The sequence below is a fragment of the Rhinolophus sinicus genome, chromosome X (genome assembly GCF_036562045.2).
Source record: "Rhinolophus sinicus isolate RSC01 chromosome X, ASM3656204v1, whole genome shotgun sequence".
NCBI classification, from domain to species: Eukaryota; Metazoa; Chordata; class Mammalia; order Chiroptera; family Rhinolophidae; genus Rhinolophus; species Rhinolophus sinicus.
Window position 1 is genome coordinate 68,208,261 of NC_133768.1, and position 26,821 is coordinate 68,235,081.

The window sequence follows — 26,821 nt, forward strand, 5'->3', positions numbered from 1 at the left end:
TACTGTAGCCTTGTAATATGATTTGATGTCAGGTATCGTAATACCTCCCACTTCCTTCTTATTTGTCAAGATTGCCATGGCTATTCGGGGTCCTTCATGGTTCCACATAAATTTTAGGATTATATTTTCTATTTCTGTGAAAAATGCCCTTGGTAGTTTGGCAAATTTCCCCTTTTTATAAGGACACCAGTTATATTGCATTAGGGCCCACCCTAATGACCTCATCTTAACTAATTACATCTTCAGTGATCCTATTTCCAACTTAGGACACATTCAGAAACACTGCAGGTTAGGACTTCAATATATAAATTTTAGGGAGGGAGACATAATTGCCCTCATAATAGATGAGTAGGGATTAGAATTTCAGAGGCCTTGTGAGTCATGTTGAAGAATTTGGAATTTATTCAGTAGATAATTACAGCCTTTTGAGGAGCCCTGGAGTCCTCTACTCCATCATTTTTGGTGACATCATCCAAATCATTCTTCATTCTTTTTTATGGCTAAATAGTACCCCACTGTATGAATATGTCACATTTTGCTTATCCATTCACCTGTTGATGGACATTTGGGTTGTTTGCACATTTGGCTATTAATGAATAATGCTGATGTAAACATTCATATATAAGGTTTTTTTAAAACATGTTTTCAGATCTCTTGTGTGTTTACCTAGGAGGGAATTGCTGTGTCATATGATAACTCTATGTTTAACCTTTTGAGGAACTGCCAGACTGCTTTCCAAAGTGGCTGCACCATTTTACATTCCCACCAGAAATGTATGAGAGTTCCAATTTCTCCACATCCTCACCAACACTTGTTATTATTGTTTGTTTTTTTAATTATTATTATAGACATACCAGTGGGTGTGAAGTGGTATCTCATTGCAGTGTTGATTTGCATTTCCCTAACAACTAATGATGTTCATCATCTTTTCATGTACTTATTAGCCATTAGTTTATCTTCTTTGAAGAAATGCCTATTCAAATCCTTTGTCTATTTTAAGTTATTTGCCATTTTATTATTGAGTTGTAGGACTTCTTTATATATTCTATTTATATCCTTGAAAAGACAGGGTAGGTAAGGGGAAGGAAGAAGAACATTTTTAGGATGGGAAGTGGCATGGAGTTGTACGCACATGTCAATAGCAGGTTTTGTTGTTTGATTCAAGAGGAGAGTTTGGGTTGGGAAAAGTGTAGTGAATTGTATTAAAGATGGATCCTTTGTGGTTATGGCCAAAACTAAGTAAGTGCAGGACCGGTTTGTTCTTTGCAAGTTGGTAACTTTTAAGCTGAAAACTTTTAAGACCTATTCCAAGACTTATTCTGAGTGGTCATCCATTCTAATAAAAGCACCCCTAGGGCAAAGAGAACCATTACTTACCAGAATATGAAAGCAAAAAGATAGGGGCTTCTTGCTACAAAATGCAATGACCATATTTCAGTTATATTTTTCTTTGACACTCTAGCGATATTCGATGCTGTTGTCCATTCCTTCCTTGTTAAAGTCTCCTTTCCGGTTTCTGAAGTCACAGCCTCCTGGTTCTCCTATCTCTCTGGCTATATGTTGCTTAACCTCCTCTGACCCTACTTTCCCTGCCCACACCTTAACATTTAAAGCTTAAATTTCACTTTAATTTATTCAGAAGAAGCCTAAGGGCTCTAACATTTCCTAGTGCCTGTTATATGCACTATCTTTAAGAGCTGGAAATGCAGCAGTAAACAAACAAACAAACAAGATCTTGCATGCATGGAGCTTACACTCTAAGTCAATGAAAAATAAGCAATGGCACTAATCGCATAACAGTAAAAATGCACAGCACTATTATTCTACATACTGTTTTAAGGTATTAATCTAAGATATACACACATTTAGTCCTCACAAAAATCCTATGATGTAGAGTCTATTATTATCCTTATTTTACAAATAAAGAAACTGAGGCACAGGGAGGTCAAATGGTTAAGTCAGGATTTAAAGCCAGAAAGTATGGTTCCAGAGTTCAGGTTCTTAACTAGCACTCTATGTTGCCTATCAGCAATAAATAAATATATCAACTAGTACTTGCTAAGAGGTAACCAAACTGGTATTTCAATTATCATTCCTCACCATTCAACTCCAGTCTACATGAGGAAAATCTAGAGATCAATTAAAGAAAATGAAAGAGGATTTTTGAAGGAAAATCATAAGAGTAGAAAGTGCTATGGTTCCCCTGCTCAAACCAAGCAAAAAGGTCCCAGTTAAACCTTTCAAGAGGAGAGACTGGACTCTTACTCCCAGGCCGGAGTTTTGCTGCACTACAGAAATTTACAGGCCTTACCTGTGTTGCCACTGAAGCAGGAAGAGTTCATGGTAGAACCTCACATGTGTCCTCTGGTGTCTAGAGAAGATAGACACTTGTGCTTGACTTTTACCTGAAGAAATCTGAAAGCAGAAGGCTCACTGAAGTTGTTCACAATGGCAAGGCAAAGAAAAAGGGACCAGGTTTTCTCTGGGCCAGTTAGTTTCCTCTGACTATAGCCAGCAACTCCAACAGAAAGATGAAGATCCCATGAGAAGAAAATTGTGTGCCCAAGGGGGAAGATAGTTAGAGGGTACATTGCTCCCATCAGGAATGGTATAAGGAAGAGGTGCCCAGTAGAGGGATAGGGAGTGGATGTGGTCCCTGAAGAAACCACAAAAGCACATCACACAAAAGGGCAGTATTTGGGCCTCTACCTCACAAAGGGTATTGATAGCCAGATTATACTGGCCCCAGTCAATTAAGCTTCTCACAGTCCCTTTAAAATTTCCTCTCCTTATCCACCCCACCCCTGAAAGCTGGAGGAGTCAGAAGCAGCATAACAAGTAGGGAAGGAGGTGGAGCAAGGAGAATGAAAGAAAAAACCAAGTCACTTTCCTTCATTAGAGATCTGTGGTTCTCTAGTCAAACTGCACTGGAGGTTGGGGGCTGGATGAGATGCTTTAAATTGAAAGTGAGATAAAAATGTCAATTTTAAATGGTTGAACATTTTAATGCCTGTGAATTAAATTATTATAAATTCCTTCCCACTGCCACTATCCTAACTCAGGCCATAAGCATCTCTCACCTGGCCTACAACAATAACCTCCTGGCTGGTCACCCTACTTCTAATCTATTTTCCACACTGCTGCTAAAGTAATCTTCCCTAAATCCAAACAGGATCATGGAGAAACTTAATGGCTCTTGATAGTTCTTAGAATTGAGTCTTTTATGTGGCATAGAAGGACTGACCTGCTTCCTACCTATTTACAAGCCATCTCTTTCACCACTCTTGTTCTTGAGTACTCCTCTTCCAGCCAATCAAAAAGATTTGCACTTCTTTCAAACTCCAAATTCTCTAATGTCTCTTCAATCCTCCCTTTGTTTCCTCCAGGCTAATCCTTACTCATTTTTCAGCCCAAATGTGATCTTTTCTGGAAAGCCTTCCCTGCACCATGCTAATATGGGTCACCCTTCTGTGTGCCCCCATTGTCCAATAGCACCATTTATATATTTTTGACGTAGCACTCATTTCACCACATTCTCATTGTTTAAGTGGCTGCCCCTCCCTCTGAAATGTGAGCTCCTTGAGAGCAGGACCTATGTCTTATTAATCTGTGCCCATGAAGCCTGGCATATAAAATAGGTTCTCTTTCAAAATCCAGTGTATTCCTCTGCCTGAAGTCTTCTTTCTCGCACTCATACTTACCCTTTGAATTTCCAATCATTCCTAAAGATTTCCTTAGTCTACTCCTACAGGATGTTTATGTGCTAAAACAGCTAGCAGATTAGTTTCTCTTTGGGCTGGTTCTTAACCAGGAACAGTGTTGCCCCTCTCCTCAGGGAACATTTGGCAATGTCTGGAGACAGTTTTGGTTGTCATAACTCTGGGAAGGGGTGGGATGCTATTGACATCTACTGAGTAGAGGGCAGGGATGCTGCTAAGCATCCTATAGTGCACAGTACAGGCCCCCCACACACACACACACACACATACACACAATAAAGTATTCAAGTGAAACCATCAATAATGCCAAGGCTGAGAAACCCTGTCTGAGGGCAAGCAAAGCCCCTCAGCTATGGTGAACTTTCACGCTGAATTACTAAGCTGCCTGTGAAATTCTGTCCTGTCTTCTGGGGTCTAAGATAATGATGAGGAGGAAAAAGGAGTCATAAAGATAAAGTTCTTGTGGGCTGGGGTTTTGCTAGATGAGCTAAAACCCATATTTGGGAAAATGTTCACTTACAGAGAGATGGGCCATTCTACAAATGGCTCAAAGGACTTTAACTGAACTCAGACTCTTTAGAGCCACCATTTTTCTACTCAAGCTAAGTATACTAGACAAACTTCTGTACAAGTGGAAAAGGAAAGATTAATGAACACTTCTGAGCTATTTCTATATGACAAACACTGTATAAAGTGCTTTACATACGTTATTTCTTTTAATCCTCACAATAGCACTGTAAATTAGGTACTGTAATTATCTCCATTTTACAGATGAGGAAATTGTGGCTCAAGAAGTTAGATAACACATTAATGTTAGGTGAAGCTAAGTGAAATTAGTCAGACAGAAAAAGCAGAGAACCATATGATTTCACTGATATGTGGTATATGAACCAAAACCAACAAAAGAACAAGACAAACAAATGACAAACAAAAACTCATAGACAGACAATCGTTTAGTGGTTACCAGACGGTAAGGGGGGTGGGGGTGGGAGATGAGGGTAAGAGGGTTCAAATATATGTTGATGGAAGGAGAACTGACTCTGGGTGGTGAACACACAATGGGATTTATAGATGATGTAATACAGAAATGTACACCTGAAATCTATGCAATTTTACTAACAATTGTCACCCCAATAAACTTTAATTAAAAAAAGAAAAGAAACAAGTACTTAAATCCAATGCTTTTCTATTACACCATGCTAGGATGATTCAGTACTCAAGGTACGTAAAAATGAAGTTCTCAAGGCAGAAGATATCTTCCAATGCTTTCAACAATTTTTTTCCTTCCGTCAAACTTAAAAACACAAAAAGTAGTTTAGCATCCACTCTAAGACCAGTTGACCCTTTGTTTGATTCTTCACACTTGAGTAGGACTCATCTTCCTTTGGTACATTTCCATTTGGGGGCACTATAGTCCAATAGGATCGTGTCTAGCCTGGGAATCAAAAGATATGAACTCATTAAATTAATCATGTGTATTTGATAAAATGTGGCATTTACCTCACTATTCTTTGGTTTTTCATCTGCAAAATGATAAAAGTTGACTATGGTAATAACAGGCTGTGACAGATGTAAAATATCCCACAGGTAGGCCTTTCTAATATACAACTTCAGGGTCCCTTCTCAGGACCAAACCCATTCCCTAGCCAAAGGTCCCTAGGATTCGTCTGCCTTTTCCTCTTCCCAAAAGTGCTTCTACCCTTTATATTCCCTCGAGGTTCTTTTTCATCAGTATTCCCTTCCACCCATTCTGCAGAGTGGGAAACAATCTCAATATTCCAGAAGACAATCACAGGATTTCTTTTTATACAACTTGTTATATTATTACTAAACTAATCCTTCCCTTACAGAGAGTAACTATTTCATGGGCCAGAATCAGAGGAAAGCATGGATCATGCAACTTTTCTGCTGTTATTAAGAACACCATTAAAGGCTGCTCTGGCACCATATATAATGTTTCATAGGTATGAATGATGGCCATTGTAATAGGATTATACCTGCCATATAATGCCTCAATTACTCAGTTGTCAACAGTCGCCCCAACGCAAAGGGCAGTTTGTGCTGATGCTGTAGCATATAGTCTGACCATTGCACACCACAACCTGCGTTACTAGCCTTTCCTCCACGCTCTTATACCCATTCTAATATCACAAGTTTCATCTTCAAAGATCTTGAGGCTGCATCTCCACCTATCTTGCCATTGCCATTACTTTTTGATAATGCAGGTCAAAATATATCTCTCTTCAGACTTACAAGGAGAAAATATCTGCACATCTCTTCACATGGGTTTAATCCCTGCCTCCTTCTCCTAAAATTCTCTTTGCAATTCTTCTTGTGCTTCTGCTTGACAAGCATGAGGCTGTTCTTAATATGTAGCAAAAGGTATATGAGAATAAAGCCTGACAAAAATAAACTGCAATTAGATGTACAGGTGGTTACTAGGAAGCCTCAGCACATTTGTTGAGTCCTGGCATTCATTTTGAACAAACAGAAAAGTTTACTAAAAGTCCACCCTTCTCAGATATTCTTTCCATTTGAAGCTCAGTAAACTTGCAACTATCTCACCTCAGCATGAATTGAAAAGGTGCAACAAGATTTCCAAAAGAGAGGCATTTGACTAGCAGAATTAAAGTGAAAAGCAGTGTTCTTTCCTCTCTTTTTTTTCCCATTACCATTCACATTCAATATTATTTTTATTCATTTCAGGTGTACAACATAGTAGTTAGACATTTATATAACTTATGAAGTGATCGCCCCGATAAATCTAGTGCCCATCTGATACCATACATAGTTATTACAATATTATTGACTGTATCCTTTACACTGTTCCCTACATCCCCATGACTATTTTGTAACTACCCATTTGTACTTCTTAATGCCTTCACTTTTTTCACCCAGTCCCCTAACACTCCTGCCCTCCAGCAACCATTAGTTTGTTCTCCATATCTATGAGTCTGTATCTGTTTTGTTTGTTGGTTTACTTTGTTATTTAGATCCCACATATAAGTGAAACAGTCTTTTTTAACCCCTTCTTCCGCCTCCCCCCACCACCACCACTCCGATTCAAGCCGTTGTTTCTCAGTCTAGTTGTGTAGGACACAGCTCCCTGGCCCATGCTGGTATTATGAGCCTTGCGCTCCCCCCACACACATCCCAGCTGAGGCAGTTGGTAGCTGGTCCTCTGTCGGCCACTCACAGCAGCTCACAGCAGCTCTTGCGAGCTGCTGGCCACTCACAATGGCTGCCAGCCACTTGGCAGCTCACGCCAACCTCTGGCTGCTCACGGCAGCTCAGCTCCAGGGAGAGCCATTGTTCACAATCTTAGCTGTAGAGGGTGCAGCTCACTGGCCCATGTGGGAATGGAACTGGTGACCTTGGTGTTAGGAGCACTGTGCTCCAACCACCTGAGCCACCGCGCCAGCCCCAGTATTCTTTTTTAAATAAGATTGGTTCTCTCTGCACTCTAAGTCCTATAATTGGCTTGTGATAAATTTTTCACATGTATCTTTCTTTATTTCAAAAAAGGAGACTCGCAACAGGATCATGTTACAGTGAAACTGGAGGCTTGAAGAATAATAGAACAAGAAAGAAAAAACAAGCTTGAAGGGTGAGGTCCAAATTCTATCCTTCTATTGCTACTGGTAACTATCCAGAGGAGCAAACTGGTAGAAAGTTGATGCTTCAGTTGCTCTGAAGTAGTGAGACAAATAATCAGATGGGTCATTCCCCAAGGAAGAAAAGCTTTGCATCGGCATGAATCAGCTAGCTCAGAGTAGCTTCCACTCTGTGTACAGCCCTGCCTGTCAGATTGCCCCTCTCTGGGGTCTATTTTTCCCGCTTAATTTATAAACTTGATGTCACAAGGGTTGATCATTCGAGGTCAGTGTAACACTGGACAATGGAAAAATCAAATACAGGGGATAGGGACAAGATGTTCTAGACATACATAATAGTGTCATTTCTTTTGAGGAGACACAGGAACTAAATGGCAGAAATTTTTGGCTCTTAGGATTCTGAGGGGGAAAAAATGATCGTGGCATCTAAAAAATAAGTTCTAATTCTGAAGACTGAAGTTATTACTCATAATAAGATTAGTTTCTGCCCTATGGGAAAGCATGTGTGTCTGCAGGCCATTTAGGATTAACCTTTCCAGGACTGCCAGAGGATTAATTGGGTCTTAACTTCTCTCTCTGGGCTGCCTTAGGCTCCAGAGGTTTCCATGTAGTATTGCAAAGGAGGTTTGTGCAGGGCAGCCAGCTCTGCAACTGTGGCTTATTTACCCATGCTCTGGCTTAGATTCTTCCGAGTGTGAGAACTGGAGAAGGCAGCCCCTCCCAGAGAGCACACAAGCCCAACCCAGTCCAGCAGGACTTACTGTGGGTGGGGTCGATCCAGTGCATCAAATATGACAGTCCAGAAAGGGACTGAACTCTGAAACCATGAGAAGTCTGCTTCCTCTTCCTCTGTGCTTCTCTTTTCTTCAATTGCTCCTGCTTTGTATTCACTACCACAGTTGGGGAAAGTTGTGAAAATTCCAGAAGCCCAAGAATTCAAGTTGGTACTGCTTCAGGAATTGTGGATGTTTTTGTTTTGTTTTGTTTTTCAATTAGAGTTGACATTCAATATTATTTTATATTAGTTTGAGGTATACAGTGTAGTGGTTAGACATTAATATAATTTATGAAGTGATCTCCTTGATAAGTCTAGTACCCACTTGTGGATGCTTTAAAGAAGTGTACAACTTTGTTAAAAAGGATATTCATCAAAATGTTAAAATGGTTATTTCCGTGGAGGAGGATTACTGGAGATTTTTATTTTCTCTTTGTGGTTTCCTAAAATTGCCATCAAGACCACGTGTCACTTGTGTAAATTTTTAGACTTCTTTTTTATTTAAAGGTAAGCTTTCTCGATGAGTCATTTTTATTTCCCTGGTGCTCTATCTCCAAGCACTGTAGAACAGCCCAGATAGTGTACAGAAAAACACCCAAGTGGGGAGTTTTCCACTTCCAGTATCACTGTTCTTTAAAATCAGGGAGATAAGGCAAAGGATGAAGATATGAACAGACTTTATCAGCAGGGCTTCGGCAGGAAAATAATTCACTCCAGATGGTTTAGATGAATAGAGTTTGTGAAAAGACTATTTTCAGTGAGTGGGCAGGGTTACAAGAAATAACAAGGGATAGTGAAGTATGAGTAATAAACCATTACCATCCCTAGAGCCAAGGGCTCAAAGTAATAGAGTTACCAGAGTCCAGTGAGTGCTGGAACCACGAAAGTGAAGGAGCCCAGCAGGTGCTCTACTTGTGCAGGGATGCAGCTACTGCCAGAGATGTAGTGCCAGAAGAGGGAGGGAGTGGGGAAGAAATGCTCTAACCCCCCCCTCTCTTCCCACTATCTGATCGCTTACCATTTCTATCCCTTTACCAAACCCAACTACAAGCCATCAGGCAAGGGAGCCACAAATATACAGCCTGCAGGGGTACACCTCTTAGGACAGAGAGTGGAGCAAGGAAGAATAGAAATTAGATGCGGTTGGGGGTGGGGAGAATAATCAGCACACTCTACCCCTTTTGTCACTCAGAGGCCATTCCTGTCCTTTGTGCAAAAGAATAACTTTCATCTCCAACATAGAGGAGACACAATATTCTATGAGCAACCATATCACTATCATGAGGTGATACTGATCAATTATATTCTTATCTGGAACCTAAATTATCACATTAGCCAACACCAATACTCACCATCAAGGAAAGGAAAGTAGATAAAGAGATAATTGATTAATATAAAATATGCATAGCTTTTAGAGTCCTCACTTTCTGTGAAGCTAGGCAGTATTCCCTGATTTCCCCTCTGCCACACACACACATAACACACCCAGGGAACCATGTCTCCTCTGCATACAATCCTTTCAATAAATGCTCCTAGGGCATTTGCCAGACAAGCTAGTGTTTAGCCTCTGGATCCACATTCTCATCTGCTCCATAAAGAGAGGCCTATAAAGAGAATTAGAGTCCAACATTGCACAAATTAGAGAGGTACAAGGCCTAATCTAAGAGAGACAGCCGACACCTCAAAAGACTCAAAAGACCTCACCAGTCTGTATTGACAGGAGCAACAGGAAGCATGTATGGGAGTGAGTTCTAAGGGTGTTGACCAAGGGGGAAGAAATATAAGACTTGATAAGGTAGAAGTCATTGATACAGGTATACTCACCCGGAATTCAAAATTTAAAGTGTTGACTCAAGCATTAAGATGTATTGTAATGCTCTGTTAAATTGGCTAATCAAAGCCTGGAATCAACGATGGCCTTCAGTCACTGAAATCAAGCTGCATGGACTTCTCTGACATCCTACAGAAAAAGAAGTCCAAAGGTTCAGGGAAATGGATATAGTGGAATGGGTCTACTTGCAAACTGCTTAGCTACCCCGTACCATACCTATTGGGAAGACACATAGGAGAGTCCCTTCACCGAAGCATTAGAAAACTCTATTGATGCTCTTCCTCTTTCCTCCCATTCTTAAGTAATTCAGTCTGAACGCCATTTGGTGTGAGCCAAGCAAGGGGTGTTAGAACCTGAGTGGGGTAAAGGAGGCATGGCATAGGGTTATGAGCCTGAGCACAGTGTGTAGAGCACCTAGGCTATCTGGGGTCTTTTATGGTTCCACATAAATTTTAGGATTATTTGTTCTAGTTCTGTGGAAAATGCCATTGGTATTTTGATAGGGATTGCACTGAATCTACAGAGGGTGCCAAAAAAAAAAGTATACACATTTTAAAAAAGGAAAAAACTGGTGTTCTTACTGGCCACGCGCTGGCCTCAGGCTGTTTGAACAGTTTAACCCAAAACATGGATATCCGACCAAATCATACAATTTATATCAACAATATGAATGACAACATTAAAAAAGAATTGAAGAGATCCCTGTATGCCCTGCTTTCTCAATTTGGCCACATGGCAGATATTGTGGTTTTAAAGACCATGAAGATGAGGGTACAAGCCTTTGTTATATTTAAAGAACTGGGCTCATCCACGAATGCCCTGAGACAGTTGCAGGGATTTCCATTTTATGGTAAACCAATGCGAATCCAGTATGCAAAAACAGATTCTGACATAATATCCAAAATGCGTGGCACTTTTGCTGACAAAGAAAAGAAGAAAGAAAAGAAAAAAGCCAAAACTGTGGAACAAACAGCAATGACTGCAAATAAAAAGCCTGGTCAGGGAACACCAAATTCAGCTAATACCCAAGGAAATGCTACACCAAATCCTCAGGTCCCTGATTACCCTCCAAACTACATTTTATTCCTCAATAATTTACCGGAAGAGACTAATGAGATGATGTTTTCCATGCTGTTTAATCAATTCCCTGGTTTTAAGGAAGTACGTTTGGAACCTGGGAGGCATGACATTGCATTTGTTGAATTTGAAAATGATGGACAGACTGGAGCTGCCAGGGATGCTTTACAAGGATTTAAGATCACACCATCCCATGCCATGAAGATCACCTATGCCAAGAAATAGCATTTGGGATAGTTGTCTTTAAAGGACTTGGTGTTATTTATACTGTTTGTTTTGATAACATTTGGTCAGGCCATTTTAATAGTTGGGGGTGGGGGGTAGTAAAAGTGAAACTTTTGTTCAGGTTTTTAAAAAATTACCTTAGTGAACTATGAAATGTGAAGGCCTTAATTTTGTACAATAAACTTTTATTTGTACTCTATAAAAAAAGGAAAACACTATTAAAATTGTAATACTCAATATATACCGTTAAGAAAATATGAATACAAGTCACGTTTGACTTCTGCAATTACAAGAGATACTCAAAGTGGTTACCGTCAGTATTCAGACACTTCTGATTACGGCAAACTACTGCTTGAGCAACTTTGACTAAAGTGTCCACTTGTATACATTTTTTTCACACCCCTGGTATATATTGCTTTGGGTAGTATGGACATTTTTAACTATACTAATTCTTCCTATCCATGAGCACAGTATATGTTTTCATTTATTTATATCTTCTTTAATTTCTCCCTTCAATGTCTCATAATCTTCAAAGTACATGCCTTTTACTTCCTTGGTTAAATTTATTCCTATATGTTTTATTATTTTTGATGCAATTGCAAATGGGATTGTTTTCTTAATTTCTCTTTCCGATAGTTCATTATTGGTGTATAAAATACAACCGATTTCTGAATATTAATTTTGTACCCTACTACTTTACTAAATTCATTGATTAGTTCTAATAGTTTCTGGTGGATTCTTTTCAGTTCTCTTTATATAGTATTAGGTTGGTGCAAAAGTAATTGCGGATTTTGCAATTATTTTTAACCTTTTAAACCATAATTACTTTCGCACCAAACTAATATGTTATCTGAAAATAATGACAGTTTTATTTCTTCCTTTCCCATTTGGATGTCTATTATTTCTTTCTCGTGTTTGATTGCTGTGGCTAGGACTTCCAGAACTATGTTGAGTAAAAGTGGTGAAAATGGTCATCCTTGTCCTGTTCCTGATCTTAGGGAGAATGCTTTTAGCTTTTTCCCATTGAGTATGAAATTAGCTGCAGGTTTGTGTATATGGCCTTTATTATGTTGAGATATGTTCCCTCTATTCCCACTTTGCTGAGAGTTTTTATCATAAATGGATGCTGGATTTTTGTCAAATGCTTCTTCTGCATCTATTGATATGACCATACGATTTTTATTTTTATTATGTTTATGTGATGTATCAAGTTCTTTGATTTGCATACCAGGAATGAATCCCACATGATCATGGTGTATGATCTTTTTAATGTATTGCTGAATTTAGTTTGCTAATATTTTGTTGAGGAGTTTTGCATCTATGTTCATCAGGGATATCTGCCTATAGTTTTCTTTTTGTGTAATGTCTTTGTCAAGTTTTGCAATTAGGGTAATGGTGGCCTTGTAAAAAGAGCTTGTGAGCCTTCCCTCCTCTTGAATTTTTTGCAATAGTTTGAGAAGGATAGGTGTTAATTCTTTCTTGAATGTTTGGTAAAATTCACCTGTGAAGCCATCTGGTCCTGGACTTTTGTTTGTTGGGAGCTTGTTGATTAATAATTCGATTTCCTTGGTGGTAATCATTCTGTTCAGATTTTCTGTTTTTTCTTGATTTAGCCTTGGAAGATTATATGCTTCTAGGAATTTATCCATTTTCTCCAGATTGTCCAATTTGTTGGTGTGTAGTTACTTGTAGTATTTTCTTAAAATTTGTTGTATTTCTGTGGTGTGGGCTGTCACTTCTCCTCTTTGTTTTCTGATTTCATTTATTTGAGTCCAATCTTTTTTTATTCTTGATGAGTCTGTTAAAGTTTTGTCAACTTAGTTTATATTTTTAAGAAAAACCAGCTCTTGGTTTCATTGATTTCTTGTATTCTTTTTTAGCCTCTATTTCATTTATTTTCACTCTCATCTTTATCATTTCCTTCCTTGTACTCACTTTGGGCTTCATTTGCTATTCTTTTTCCAGATACCTTGGGCATAAAGTTAGACTGTTTATTTGAGATTTTTCTTGTTTCTTTAGGTAGGCCTAAATTGCTATGAATTTCCCTCTTAGGACTGCTTTTGCTGTGTTCAATAGATTTTTGGATCATTGTATTTTCATTTTAGTTTATCTCAAGGTACTTTTTAATATCTTCCTTGATCTCATTGTTGACCCATTCATTATTTAGTAGCATGTTATTTCACCTCCATCTGTTTCTGCATTTTTCAGTTTTTTTCTTGTAATTGATTTCTAGTTTCATACTATTGTGGTCAGAGAAGATACTTGATATAATTTCAATCTTCTTAAATTTATTGAGTCTTGTTTGTGGCCTAATATGTGGTCTATCTTGGAAAATGTTCCATGTGCACTTGAAATGAATATATATTCTGCTGCTTTGGAGTGAAATGAGCTAAAAATATCAATTAAATCCATCTGGTCTAGTATGTCATTTAAGGCCACTGTTCCCATGTTGATTTTCTGTCTGGAAGATCTGTCCATTGGTGTCAGTGAGGTGTTAAAGTCCCCAACTATGATTGTGTTACTGTTGATCTCTGACCTTGTGTTGGTTATTATTTGTCTTACATATTTAGGTGCTCCTATGTTGGGTGCATAAATGTTTCCTAGGGTGATGTCATCTTGTTGGATTGATCCCTTTATTATGTAATGTTCTTCTTTGTCTCTTTGTCTTCATTTTGAAGTCTATTTTGTCTGATATATGTATTGCTACTCCAGCTTTCTTCTTGTTTCCACTTGCATGAAATATCTTTTTCCATACCTTTACTCTCAGTGTATGTATGTCTTCTGATCTGAGGTGGGTCTGTTGTAGACAGCATATGCATGGGTCTTGTTTTCTTATCCATTCAGCTACCGTATGTCTTTTGATTGGAGCATTTAGTCAATTTACATGTAAAGTGGTTATTGATAGGTACATAGTCTTTGCCATTTCATTATTTATGTTTTTGATCTTCATTTGTTTGTTCGTTTTCTCCTTTCTTCTACATAAAGGAGTCCTTTAAACATATCTTATAATATTGGGTTGGTGGTAATGGATTCCTTTAGCTTTTTCTTCTCTGTGAAGCTCTATCTCTTTCAATTTTTAAAAGATTTTTATTAAAATATAGCTGACATACAATATATTAGTTTCAGGTGTGCACAATAGTTTCTCAACATTTATATACCTAAACAAATGATCACCATGATAAGTCCAACACTGTACCACGCTATCACAATATTATTGACTATATTCCCTATGCTCTACATTACATCCCCACGATTTATTTGTTGTATACGTGGAAATTTGAACCTCTTATTCCCTTTCACCTTTTCCCCCCTTTTGAATTTTTCAATTACAGTTGACATTTAATATTATTTTATATTAATTTTAGGTGTACCGCAGAGTGGTTAGACATTTATATAATCTAAGAAGTGATCTCCCTGACTCGTCTAGTATCCAAATGGTACTATACATAGTTATTACCATATTATTGATTATATTCCCTATGTTTTACTTTACATCCCCAAAACTATTTTGTAACTACCAATTTGTACTTCTTAATCCCTTCAACTTTTCACTCTGACCCCCAAGCTCCTCCCATCTATCACCCAGGTAAATCTAATACCCATCTGACACTATACATAGTTATTACAATAATATTGACTATATTCCTTATGCTATACCCTATATCCCCATGAGTAGTTTATAATATCCAATTTGTACTTCTTAATCCCTTCCCCTTTTTTAACCCACTCCAAAAACCCTCTCCAATCTGGCAACCAACAAAATGTTCTCTATATCTATGAGTTTGTGTCTGTTTTGTTTGCTTGTTTATTTTGTTATTTAGATTCTACTTATAAGCAAAGTCACATTGCATCTGTTTTTCTCTGCCTGACATAGTCCACTCTGCACAATACCCTCCAGGTCCATCCATGCTGCTGCAGATGACAAGAACCCATTCCCTTCCATGGCCGAGCAATAATGTACCACCTCCTCTTTATCCATTCATCCACCGATGGACACCGAGGCTGCCTCCACATCTTGGCCGTTATAAACAACACTGCGATGAACATATGAAAACACACATCCACTTCAAGTAGAATTTGGGTTTTGGGTTTTTTTTATATATATACCCAGAAGTGGGATTAATTGGTCCTTCTTTGTCTCTTGTTATAGCTTTTTTTTTAAGTCTATTTTGTCTGGTATAAGTATTGCTAACTCAGATTTTTTTTTTTTTTCATTTTCATGAAATATCTTTTGCATTTCTTTACTTTCAGTCTGTGTGTATCTTTTGATCTGAAGTGAGTCTCTGGTAGGTAGTATATGTAAGGGTCTTATTTTCTTATCCATTCAGGCATACTGTCTTTTGATTGGAGTATTTAATCCATTTATATTGAAAGTAATTGTCGATAGATATGTGGTTATTTCCATTTTATTATTCACACTTGTTATCTTTTCTTTTTTTTTCATCTTGAAGAAGTCCCTCTATGATTCCTTGTAATCCTGGCTTTGTGGCAATGAATTCCCTTAGCTTTTCCTTGTCCGGGAGGCTCTTCACCTGTCCTTCAATTCTAAATGATAGCTTTTCTGGGTAATCTTGGCTGTGGGTCCTTGCTTTTCATCACATTGAATATTTTGTGCCAATCCCTTCTGGCCTGCAAAGTTTCTGTTGAGAAATCAGCTGGCAGTTTTATGGGAGCTCTCTTGTAAGTAACTACCGTGTTTCCCTGAAAATAAGACCTAGCTGGACCATCAGCTCTAATGCGTCTTTTGGAGAAAAATTAATATACTGTTAATTATTAATAATTAACTACTAAATATTAATATAATATTAATTATACTATATTTATAAGACTGGGCCTTATATTATAGTAAAATAAGACCAGATCTTATATTAATTTTTGCTCGAAAAGACGCATTAGAACTGATGGTCCGGCTAGGTCTTATTTTCGGGGAAACACGATAGTTGCCTTTCTCTGGCTGCTTTTAGAATTCTTTCTTTATCTTTAACCTTTGGCATTTTAATTATGATGTGTCTTGATTTGGGCTTCTTTCAGTTCATCTTGTTTGGGGCTCTCTGAGCTTCCTGGAGTTGTATGTCCATTTCTCTGCCAGATTATGGAAGTTTTCTGTCATTATTTCTTTAAATGGGTTTTTCATTCCTTGCTCTCTCGCTTCTCCTTCTGGTACACCTATGATGCAAATGTTCGTACACTTGATGTTGTCCCAGAGGCCCCTTAAGCTATCCTCATTTGTTTGGATTTTTTTTCCTTTTGCTGTTCTGATTGGGTGGTTTCTGCCACCTTACATTTTAAATCGCTGATTCAATCCTCTGCTTAATCTAGTCTACTGTTGATTCCCTCTAATGTATTCTTTATTTCAGTTATTTTATTCTTTATTTCTTATCAGTTCTATTTTTATGTTTTCTATCTCCATTTTTGTTTCCTATCTCTTTGTTGAAGTTCTCCCTGAGATCATTGGCCATCCTTATAACCAGTGTTTTGAACTCTGCATCTGGTAAATTGCTTGTCCCTATTTTTAGTTGTTTTTCTGAAGCTTTGTTCTGTTCTTTCATTTGGGACATGTTTCTTTGTCTCCCCATTTTGGCTGTCTCCCTGTGTTTGTTTCTATATATTAGGTAGAGCTGTTATGTCTCCTGGTCTTAGTAGATTGGCCTAATGTAGTAGGTGTCCTGCCCAGTGGTGCAGTCTCCCTGGTCACCCAATCTGGGTGCTGCAGATGTGTCCCTTGTGTGGGTTGTGTGTGCCCTCCTGTTGTAGTTAAGTGTTGGTTGCTGTTGGCACATCAGTGGGTGGAATTAACCCTCAGGCTGACTGCTTGCGGGGTTTGGCCACATCCATAGTTTACAGGCTGCTGTGCAGGGGGCTCACCCTGTTAAGCAGGATTCACCCCAAGGGTTTCTGGGGTCTGCTGAGACTACCCTTTGGGTATGCCACTTGTGGGACTAATTAGGTAGTACTCTGTAGCCAGGCTTTGGGTATGTTGATTCTGGTGCCTCTTGGGAGGGGCTCTAATACAGGCCCAGGTCAGTTGCTGCCTGTGACCAGCCTGGGACTACCTGATAGGTGCTACAAAGCAATCCACGGGTGTTTGCTGTCTGCGCTGGACTTAGAGACTCATCGGAGAGGTCACATTGAGAATTGAGGATGGCTGCCACCTATACCATGCTTGGGATAGTTCCTCAAAAAGCCCAGGGCACCCTGAGGCCCACTGTTGCCTGCCAGCTTCCTGTAAAACTCAGCCACTGATAGAGCAAACATGGTACAAAAGTTTGGTGAGGCAGAGTCTCAGGGAGTAGACAACAGGCTGGGGTGGGTGGTATTCACCAAGTTAATGTAGATTCTTGTTTGGTGCCAGTGCAGAGCCTAGACCTACTAGCAAAAGGCTCAGAGAACACCAAGGCTAGTTGCCACCTGCCTGGGGTCCACGGAATCCCAAGTGTTGTCCAGGAAAGATTGTAGTGTGTGCTGGGGCTGACTCCTGGCCGCAAAAGTGCTTCTAGTGGCATGTGAGTTGAGGCCAGCTGTTTGCTGCTGAAAATGCCTTCAATAGTGCACAAGTTGGGTGGGGTAGGGTCCCAGGAAATCACCAGGGTGGAGTGAGCAGAGCTCACCAGGCCAATGCAGATTCAGAATTGGCCATGTGGGGGAGGGCTCAATATAGGAAAAATAGCACCTGCCTGCCAGCGTTACAGGAGGAGGGTTCTGCACAGGGAATGTGGTGACTGTCTCTCCAGTTCTTGCCCTGCAGCCACACAAGTCAGTCTCTCACTGTATGTCTCTGTCGCCTCCCAAGTCGCCATCACTCGGCTGGAGCCCAGGGTGAGTGCCTGCGAGCAAGTGAGTCTGTTTGCAGACCCCTTAAGTGGACGTCTGTGTTTCCCCCAGTTTTCCATTTTACCTAGATGTTCAGAATTCCCCTTATTTTTCACAACCAGATGTTGTAGGGGCTCCTCTTCATGGCACCAGGACACCAGGCTTGGCAGCCCAGTGTGGGACTGGAGTCCCTTGCTCCTCCAGGGGTGACCTCCAAGTCCGAGATATCCCTTCTGATTCTCAACCACCACACACAGGGGTGGGGGTGGCTTGTTTCATATCTCTGCCCCTCCTACTCATCTGGACATGTCTTATTCTTTATGTCCTTATTTATAGGACTTCAGTTCAAGACATAAGATGGCTCTCCAGGTTGATTGTTCTATAATTTAGTTGTAATTTTAATGTGGTCATGAGACGATGCAAGCACAGTGTTTCTCTCCTTCACTATCTTGCCCCCCTCTCCAGCACTCTACAGTTTATAACTTTAAATATTTTTTATTGTGAGTAATTTTAAGATGTAACTTTAAGAAATTTCCTTTAACATGGCATTTGAGGTCAAAACTGACATTATTTGCTAACAAATTAATACTTGGACCTCAAAGTATATGAAAAAATTTAACTGAATTTCCCATACATTTTATGTCTCCAGTTTATTGAGCATCAGTTATTATTAGACATTCCACATGGTTCACTTTATGTATATATTTTTCCTTTGGATTTTGAAATCTCACAATTTTAGAACCAAAATTGAACATGGATTTTCATTTCTATGATCTCTGTTTTCTTTTTCTTTTTTTTTTCAATTAAAGTTTATTGGGGTAACAATTGTTAGCAAAGTTACATACATTTCAGATGTACAATTCTGCAATAAATCATCTATATGTCACATTGTGTGTTCACCACCCAGAGTCAGTTCTCTATCCCTCACCATATATTGAATCCTCTTTACCCTCATGTACCACCCCTCCCCCTTTACCCTCCAGTAACCACTAAACTATCATCTCTTTCTATGAGTTTTTGTTTCTTCATTTGTTTGTCTTGTTCTTTTGTTGTTTTCAGTTTTATATACCACACACCGGTGAAATTACATGGTTCTCGACTTTCACTGTCTGACTTATTTCACTTAGCATGATGATCTCCAGATCCATTCATATTGTCACAAATGACACTATCTCATCTTTTCTTATGGGAGAATAGTATTCCATTGTGTATATATACCACATCTTCTTTATCCATTCATCTATCAAAGGACACTGGCTGTTTCCCTGTCTTGGCCATCATAAATAAAACTGCAATGAACGTTGGAGCACATATATCTCTACAGACAAATGTTTCCAGATTTTTGGGGAACATACCCAGGAGAGGGATTGCTGAGTCATATGGTAATTCTATTCTTAGTTTTCTGAGGAACCTCCACACTGCGCTCCATAGCGGCTGCACCAATCTGCATTCCCACCAAAAGCATATAAGGGTTCCTTTTTTTCCACAGTCTCTTCAACACTGGTTATTATTTGTCTTGTTGATGATAGCCATTCTAACTGGTGTGAGGTGGTATCTCATTGTGGTTTTTAATTGCGTCTCTCTGACGATTAGTGATGTTGAACACTTTGCATATGTTTATTGGCCATTTGTATGTCTTCTTTGGAGAACTGTCTATTCAGGTCCTCTGCCCATCGTTTCATTGGATTGTTTGTTTTTTGTTGTTGTTGTTGACTTGTATGAGTTCATTATATATTTTGGATATAAGCCCCTTATCAGAGGCGATGTTTGCAAAAATCTTCTCCCAATCGGTTGGTTGCCTATTTTGTTGATGGTTTCTTTTCCAGTGCAGAAGATTTTTAGTTTGATAGAGCCCCATTCATTTACTTCAGCTTTTACTTCCCTTGACTTTGGAGTCAAATTCATAAAATGCTCTTTGAACCCAAGTTCCATAAGTTTAGTACCTATGTTTTCTTCTATGCAGTTTATTGTGTCAGGTCTTATGTTTAGGTCTTTTATCCATTTTGAGTTAATTTTGGTACACGGTGACAGATAGCAGTCTAGTTTCATTCTTTTGCATGTGGCTTTCCAATTCTCCCAGCACCATTTATTAAGAAGCTGTCTTGTGGTATATATACACAATGGAATACTATTCGGCAGTAAGAAAAGATGATATAGCAACATTTGTGACAACATGGATGGATCTTGAGAGAGTAATGCTGAGCGAAACAAGTCAGACAGAAAAAGTGGAGAACCATGTGATTTCACTGATATGTGGTATATAAACCAAAAACAACAAAAGAACAAGACAAACAAATGAGAAACAGAAACTCATAGACACAGACAATAGTTTAGTGGTTGCCAGAGGGTAAGGGGGGCAGGGGGTGGGGGGTGGGAGATGAGGGTAAGGGGATCGAATATATGGTGATGGAAGGAGAACTGACTCTGGGTGATGAACACACAATGGGATTTATAGATGATGTAATACAGAATTGTACACCTGAAATCTATGTAATTTTACTAACAATTGTCACCCCAATAAATTTAATAAAATAAAAATTAAAAAAAAAAAAAAGAAGCTGTCTTTTCTCCATTGTATATTTTTGGCTCTATTGTCAAAAATTGTCTATCCATATTTATGTGGGGTTATTTCTGGGTTCTCAATTCTATTCTATTGGTCTTTATGTCTATTTTTCTGCCAGTACCATACTGTTTTGATTATTATTGCCCTTGGAGTATAAGCTGAGGTCAGAAACAGTGGTATATCCAGCATTGTCCTTTTTTCTTAGGATTGCTTTGGTTATTCTGGGTCTTTTGTGGTTCCATACAAAACTGATGATTTTTTGTTCTATTTAGTTAAAAAATGCCATTGGGATTTTGATGGGGATTGCATTAAACCTGTATATTACTTTGGGTAATATGGCCATTTTAACTGTGTTGATCGATCCAATCCACGAACATGGAAAATCTTTCCATTCCTTTGTGTCTTCTTCAGTCTCTTTTAAAAATGTCTTATAGTTTTCAGCATATAGGACATTCACATCCTTATTTAAGTTTATTCCTAGGTATTTTATTCTTTTTGTGGCAACTGCAAAACAATGTGTGGTTTTTTTTTAAATTTCTTTCTCTGAGATTTCATTGTTAGTACATAGGAATGCAATGGACTTTCATACATTCATTTTGTAGCCAGCAACTTTACTATATTCGTTTATTGTTTTTAGTAGCTTTTTGGTGGAGTCTTTAGGGTTTTCTTTATGTAGCATCATGTCATCTGAAAAAAGTGACAATTTTACTTCTTCACTCCTAATTTGGATGCTTTTTATTTCTTTCTCTTACCTGATTGCTCTGGTGAGGACTTCCAACACTATGTTGAAAAGCAGAGGTGATAGGTGACAGCCCTGTCGTGTTCCAGAACATAAAGCAAAGGGCTTCAGTTTTTCACCATTAATTATGATAGTAGCTGAGGGTTTCTCATATATGGCCTTTATTATGTTAAGGTATTTTTCTTCTATACCCATTTTCTTAAGTGTTTTCATCATAAATGGATGTTGTATCTTGTCAAATGCTTTTTCTGCATTTATTGACATAATCATATGATTTTGTCCTTTATTTTGTTTATGTGATGTATCACATTGATCGATTTGCACATGTTGAACCATACTTGTGGCCATGGGATGAACCCCACTTGGCTGTGCTGTATAATCTGTTTAATGCATTGTTGCATTTGATTTGATAGAATTTTGTTTAGGATTTTTGCATCTGTATTCAGCAGAGATATCGGTCTGTAGTTTTCTTTTTTGTGTGTGTATTATCCTTACCAGGTTTAGGTATCAGGGTAATGTTGGCCTCATAAAATGAGTTAGGGAGTACTGTCTCTTCTTCAATTTTTTGGAAGAGTTTGAGCAGGATTGGTATTAGATCCTCTTTGAAGGTTTGGTAGCATTCACTAGTGAAGGCACCTGGTCCGGGACTTTTGCTTTCGGGAAGGTTTTGGATGACTGATTCAATTTTCTTACCGGTGATCAGTCTATTTAGATTTTCCAATTCTTCGTGATTCAGCCTAGGAAGGCTATGTGTTTCTAAATATATGTCCATTTCTTCCAGGTTATTGAATTTGGTGGCATACAGTCCTTCATAGTATTCTTGGATGATCCCTGTATTTCTGCAGCATCCGTGGTAACACCCCCTCTTTCATTTCTGATTTTATTTGTGTCTTTTCTCCTTTATCTCAGTGAGTTTAGCCAAGGGTTTGTCAATTTTATTAATCTTTTCAAAGAACCAGCTCTTTGTCACATTAATTTTTTTCTATTACCTTTATATTCTCTATTTCATTTAGTTCTGCTCTGATTTTTATTATTTCCTTCCTTCTGCTGATTTTAGGTTTCATTTGTTCTTCTTTTTCTAGTTCTTTAAGGTGTAACGTGAGGTTATTTATTGGGATTTTTCTTGTGTTTTGTGATAGTCCTGTAATTATATAAATTTCCCTCTTCAAACTGCTTTCACTGCATCCCAAAAATTTTGATAGGATGTATTTTCATTGTCATTTGTTTCTATGCATCTGTTGATCTGCCCTCTTATTTCTTCTTTGACCCAGTCATTCTTTAAAATCACATTGTTTAATCTCCACGTATTTGTGGTTTTTCCTGGTTTCTTTCTGCAGTTGATATCTAATTGCAAAGCCTTGTGATCAGAGAATATGCTTGGGATGATTCCAATCTTGTCAAATTTCCTGAGGCTGATTTTATGTCCCAATATATGGTCTATCCTTGAGAATATTCCATGTACACTAGAAAAGAATGTATAGTCTGATGTTTTAGGATGAAGTGCTCTATAAATGTCAATTATGTCCATTTCATCTAATGTGTCATTTAGGGCTGATACTTCTTTATTTACTTTCTGTTTGGGTGATCTATCCATAGCTGTCAATGATGTATTTAGGTCCCCTCCTATAATTGTGTTTGGGGCAATTTCTCCCTTTAGTTCTGTTTGTAGTTTCTTGGTATATTTCAGTGCTCCCTGATTGGGGGCATCAATATTGATGACTGTTATGTCTTCTTGTTGTATAGATCCCTTTATCATTATGAAATGTACATCTTTGTCTCTTGTTACCTTTTTTATCCTGAAGTCTGTTTTATCTGATGTCAGTATGGCTACACCTGATTTTCTCTGAATACCATTTGCTTGGAGTGTCAGTTTCCACCCCTTCACTTTGAGTCTATAGTTGCCCTTGTAGCTGAGATGTGTCTCTTGGAGACAGCATATGGTTGGGATTAGTTTTTTGATCCAATCTGCTACTCCGTGCCTTTTTATAGGTGAGGTCAGTCCATTCACATTTAGGGTGACTATTGATATATGAGTATTTCCTATCATTCTGTCTCTGGTATTCTGGTAGAATGGTGTCTCCATTGTTTCCTTTCCTTTTTGTTGCTGTCTATTATTTCAGTGTGGTTGTATTCTATGATTTTTCCCTTTATTTCTTCCTTTTTTATATTACATATTTCAGTTCTGGATGTGTTTTTTTTTTGTTTGTTTGTTTGTTTGTTTGTTTTGAGTGGTTACCATTAATTTTATGTAAAAGAAAGCTTGAAATTTAGGGTATTCCATTTTCTTCAGCATGTTTACTTTCTCCATTCCCTTATGCCAGTTCAGAACTTTACTCTCTCCCCTTTTATGTTATTATTATTATTATTATTATTTTTACCCTTTCTTCTGCCTCCCCCCCACTTCGGTTGGAGCCGTTGTTTCTCAGTCTAGTTGTGTAGGACATAGCTTCCTGGCCCACGCTGTTATTATGAGCTTGTGCTCCCCCCAGCTGAGGCAGTCCATCGCAAGTCATTGGTTGGCCACTCATGGCAGCTCTTGCTGGCTGCCGGCCACTCATGGCAGCACACAGTAGCACATGGCAGCACACAGCAGCTCACGCTGACTACCGTTCAATCAAGCTGGCTGCCGGATACTCACGCTGGCTGCTGGCCAGGCACACTGGCCACTAGCCGCTCATGGCAGCACACAGAGGCCCACAGCAGCACACAGCAGCCCACGGCAGCTCACGGCAGCCCAGTTCCAGGGAGAGCTGTTGTTCACAATCTTAGCTGTAGAGGGCGCAGCTCACTGGCCCGTGTGGGAATCGAACCAGCGACCTCGGCGCTAGGAGCAAGGTGCTCCAACCACCTGAGCCACTGGGCCGGCCCAACCGTTTAATGTTTTTGTTGTCACAAATTACCCCTATTTATGCTGTGAGTTGATTTCTGCACTGCACTAGCAAGTTGTCTTTTTCCTCTTTATTTAAGTGGGTTTTTTTCTTCTTCTTTACCCTGTATGTTAAGTTTAAGTGTATAGTGTCATATTTGGTGTAGGGGTTGCTATTTCCTGCTTCTGTCTGTTCGTAATATCACTCATGGTTTTGTAATCAGGTTGACTAGCCTCCTTCAGTATTTCTTGTAGTGCAGGTCGTGTGTTAGAAAGTTCCCTCAGCGTCTGTATGTCTGGACAGGTCTTTATTCCTGCTTCATATCTGAAGGATATCTTTGCTGGATATATTAATCTTGGCTCATAATTTCTCTTTCAATGGGTTGAATATTTGATTCCAATCCCTCCTGGCAAGTAGAGATTCTGCTGAAAAATCTGATGATAACCTAATGCGCTTTCCTTTGTATGTTACCGTCTTCTTTTCCCTGGCTGCCTTGAGGATTCTTATTTGTCATTAATTTTTGTCAGCTTCAATACAATGTGCCTTGGAGAAGGCCTGTTGGGATTGAGGTGATTAGCTGTTCTATTTGCTTCTTGGATTTGAGGATCCAGTTATTTCCACAAATTTGGGAAGATCTCATTGACTACTTGTTTGAATATATTCTCTGTTCCCTTCTGACTTTCTTCACCTTCTGGTATGCCCACTATTTTTATATTGCTCTTTCTGATAAAGTCAGAAAGTTCTTGTAGAGTTCTTTCATTTCTTTTAACTCTAAAGTCTGTCTCTTCTTCCACCTGCGTCATTTCCAGATTTCTATCTTCGATGTCACTGATTCTTTCCTCCAACTACTCAACTCTATTACCTAAGCTGGCTATTTCATTCTTCATTTCTTTTACTGAGTTCTTAATCTCCAGAAATTCTATTTGGTTCTTTTTTAAAATTTCAGTCTCTTTGGTAAATGTTCATTTTGTTCTTTGGTTGTCTTTCTGAGTTCATTAAACTGCCTTTCTGTATTTTCTTGCATCTCATTGAGATTTTTCAGAACTGCAATCTTGAATTCCCTGTAATTTAAGTCACATTTCCATGTCTTTGAGTTCATTTTCTGGAGACTTTTCATTTTCTTTCTGAGTTGTCTTGTTACCTTGGTTATTCATGGCAATTAGTGAATTATTATTTCTCTTCCTAGGCCTCTATAGGAGTGGGTTCTGCAGCAGGTTGTTAGGAAGATGTCTTTCTTTTGCTTTCCTGTAGGTGTTGGTAAAGTGTTTTATTTTCTCTCCAACTGTAAACTTTTATTCTCTCATGCTGTAGGGTTATATTTCTTCTGCACTGTTCTGGTTTCTCACACAATGGGGGCATTTCCTGGAAGGCGGGCTTTTCCTCTCTGAACAAGTCACCAGGGTCACAGGGCACCATCTCCATGGGGGGATGTGGAGAGTTCCTGAAGTTCCAGAGCTCTTTCTTCACCAGTTTAAGAGCCTGTGTGTTTCAGCAGCTCTGTTTACTCCTGCAGGAACCCGCCCAGATAGGTGGGGACAGGGTGGGGTGGGTTGTGGGAGGTGGCTCAGAGCAACAGCGGCACCACCAGCACAGCCAGTCCTGCACTCAAGGATCCCTCCCTCTCGTAGGAATTGGTTGGGCTGTGAGTCCATGGCTTCGGGCCACAGTTCACAGAACTGCAAATATTCTGTTCTTTTGATCTGACACTGCTACTGTTCAGCTTCTAGCACTGGGCAGGTGGGGGTGAAGCAAGCTCTGGGAGGGTAGGGAAGTGTCGGCTAGGCTCTATGCTTATGTCTTCTGTCTTTTGCTTTCCAGTGAGGGCTTAAACCACCATTTTCATCCTTCTTCCCTCAGTGTTTGCTCCGAGGTCTCTGCCGTGAGTGTTGGGTTCGGCCGTGTTATATGCTGATTCCTCAGGTGGGACTGTGGGCCATAAGGGGAGTGCTAACAGTCCAAATTCTTCCTTCTTCCATGACTGTGATAGCTCTGGAATGCAGGGAGCTCAGAGTGTGGAGCTAGATCTGTGGCCAGTGCCTTGGCCCATGTCTCTGCACTTCCTGTTTCCCTCCTCCCCTGCTCACCCAATTTGCCCACCTTTAGATGATTTCAGTTGTGCGTCTCCTATTTCTTGCCTCTCTGTTGCACAGGAACTCCTTTGTGAAATTACAGCTCTTCAATTTGTTGTAAATTCCAGGGGAGATTTCAAGAGGCTAACCTCAAACTGCCATTTTTATGACGTCACCTCTATTTGTTTTCCTAAACAAGAATTTAGTGGTTCAAAAGGCTTTGGTGTCTAGCATCATTGTTTAACCTAATGTTTTAAAAACTTAATGTTTTTAAAACTTGCCACTGTTCGCTTACATTGGTAGCACTATACAAAGAGCTCGGTAAGGTTTCATAACGTTGGTATACCTATCAGTGTCTCACAGCTGTGTTCCTGTTGACATATGGCAGTGTTTTGTTGAGTGGCATTCATTATTTTTGTTGCATGTTTTTGTGTGCCGCTGTGAGACTGAGCTTGAATTAGAGCAACGAACAAACATTAAATTTCTTGTTAAACTTGGCAAGAGTGGAAATGAAATCAGTAACATGCTAGTT

The 26,821-nt window shown here is 39.1% G+C and overlaps 1 pseudogene across 1 annotated transcript; it reads left to right on the plus strand.

Moving 5' to 3' along the window:
- Window positions 1–10,516: 10,516 nt before the first annotated feature.
- On the plus strand, window positions 10,517–11,330 carry LOC109437422 (U2 small nuclear ribonucleoprotein B''; annotated as a pseudogene). Its single transcript, XR_002136248.2, has one exon. The product of XR_002136248.2 is annotated as a U2 small nuclear ribonucleoprotein B'' (transcript).
- The last annotated feature ends 15,491 nt before the right edge of the window (window positions 11,331–26,821 follow it).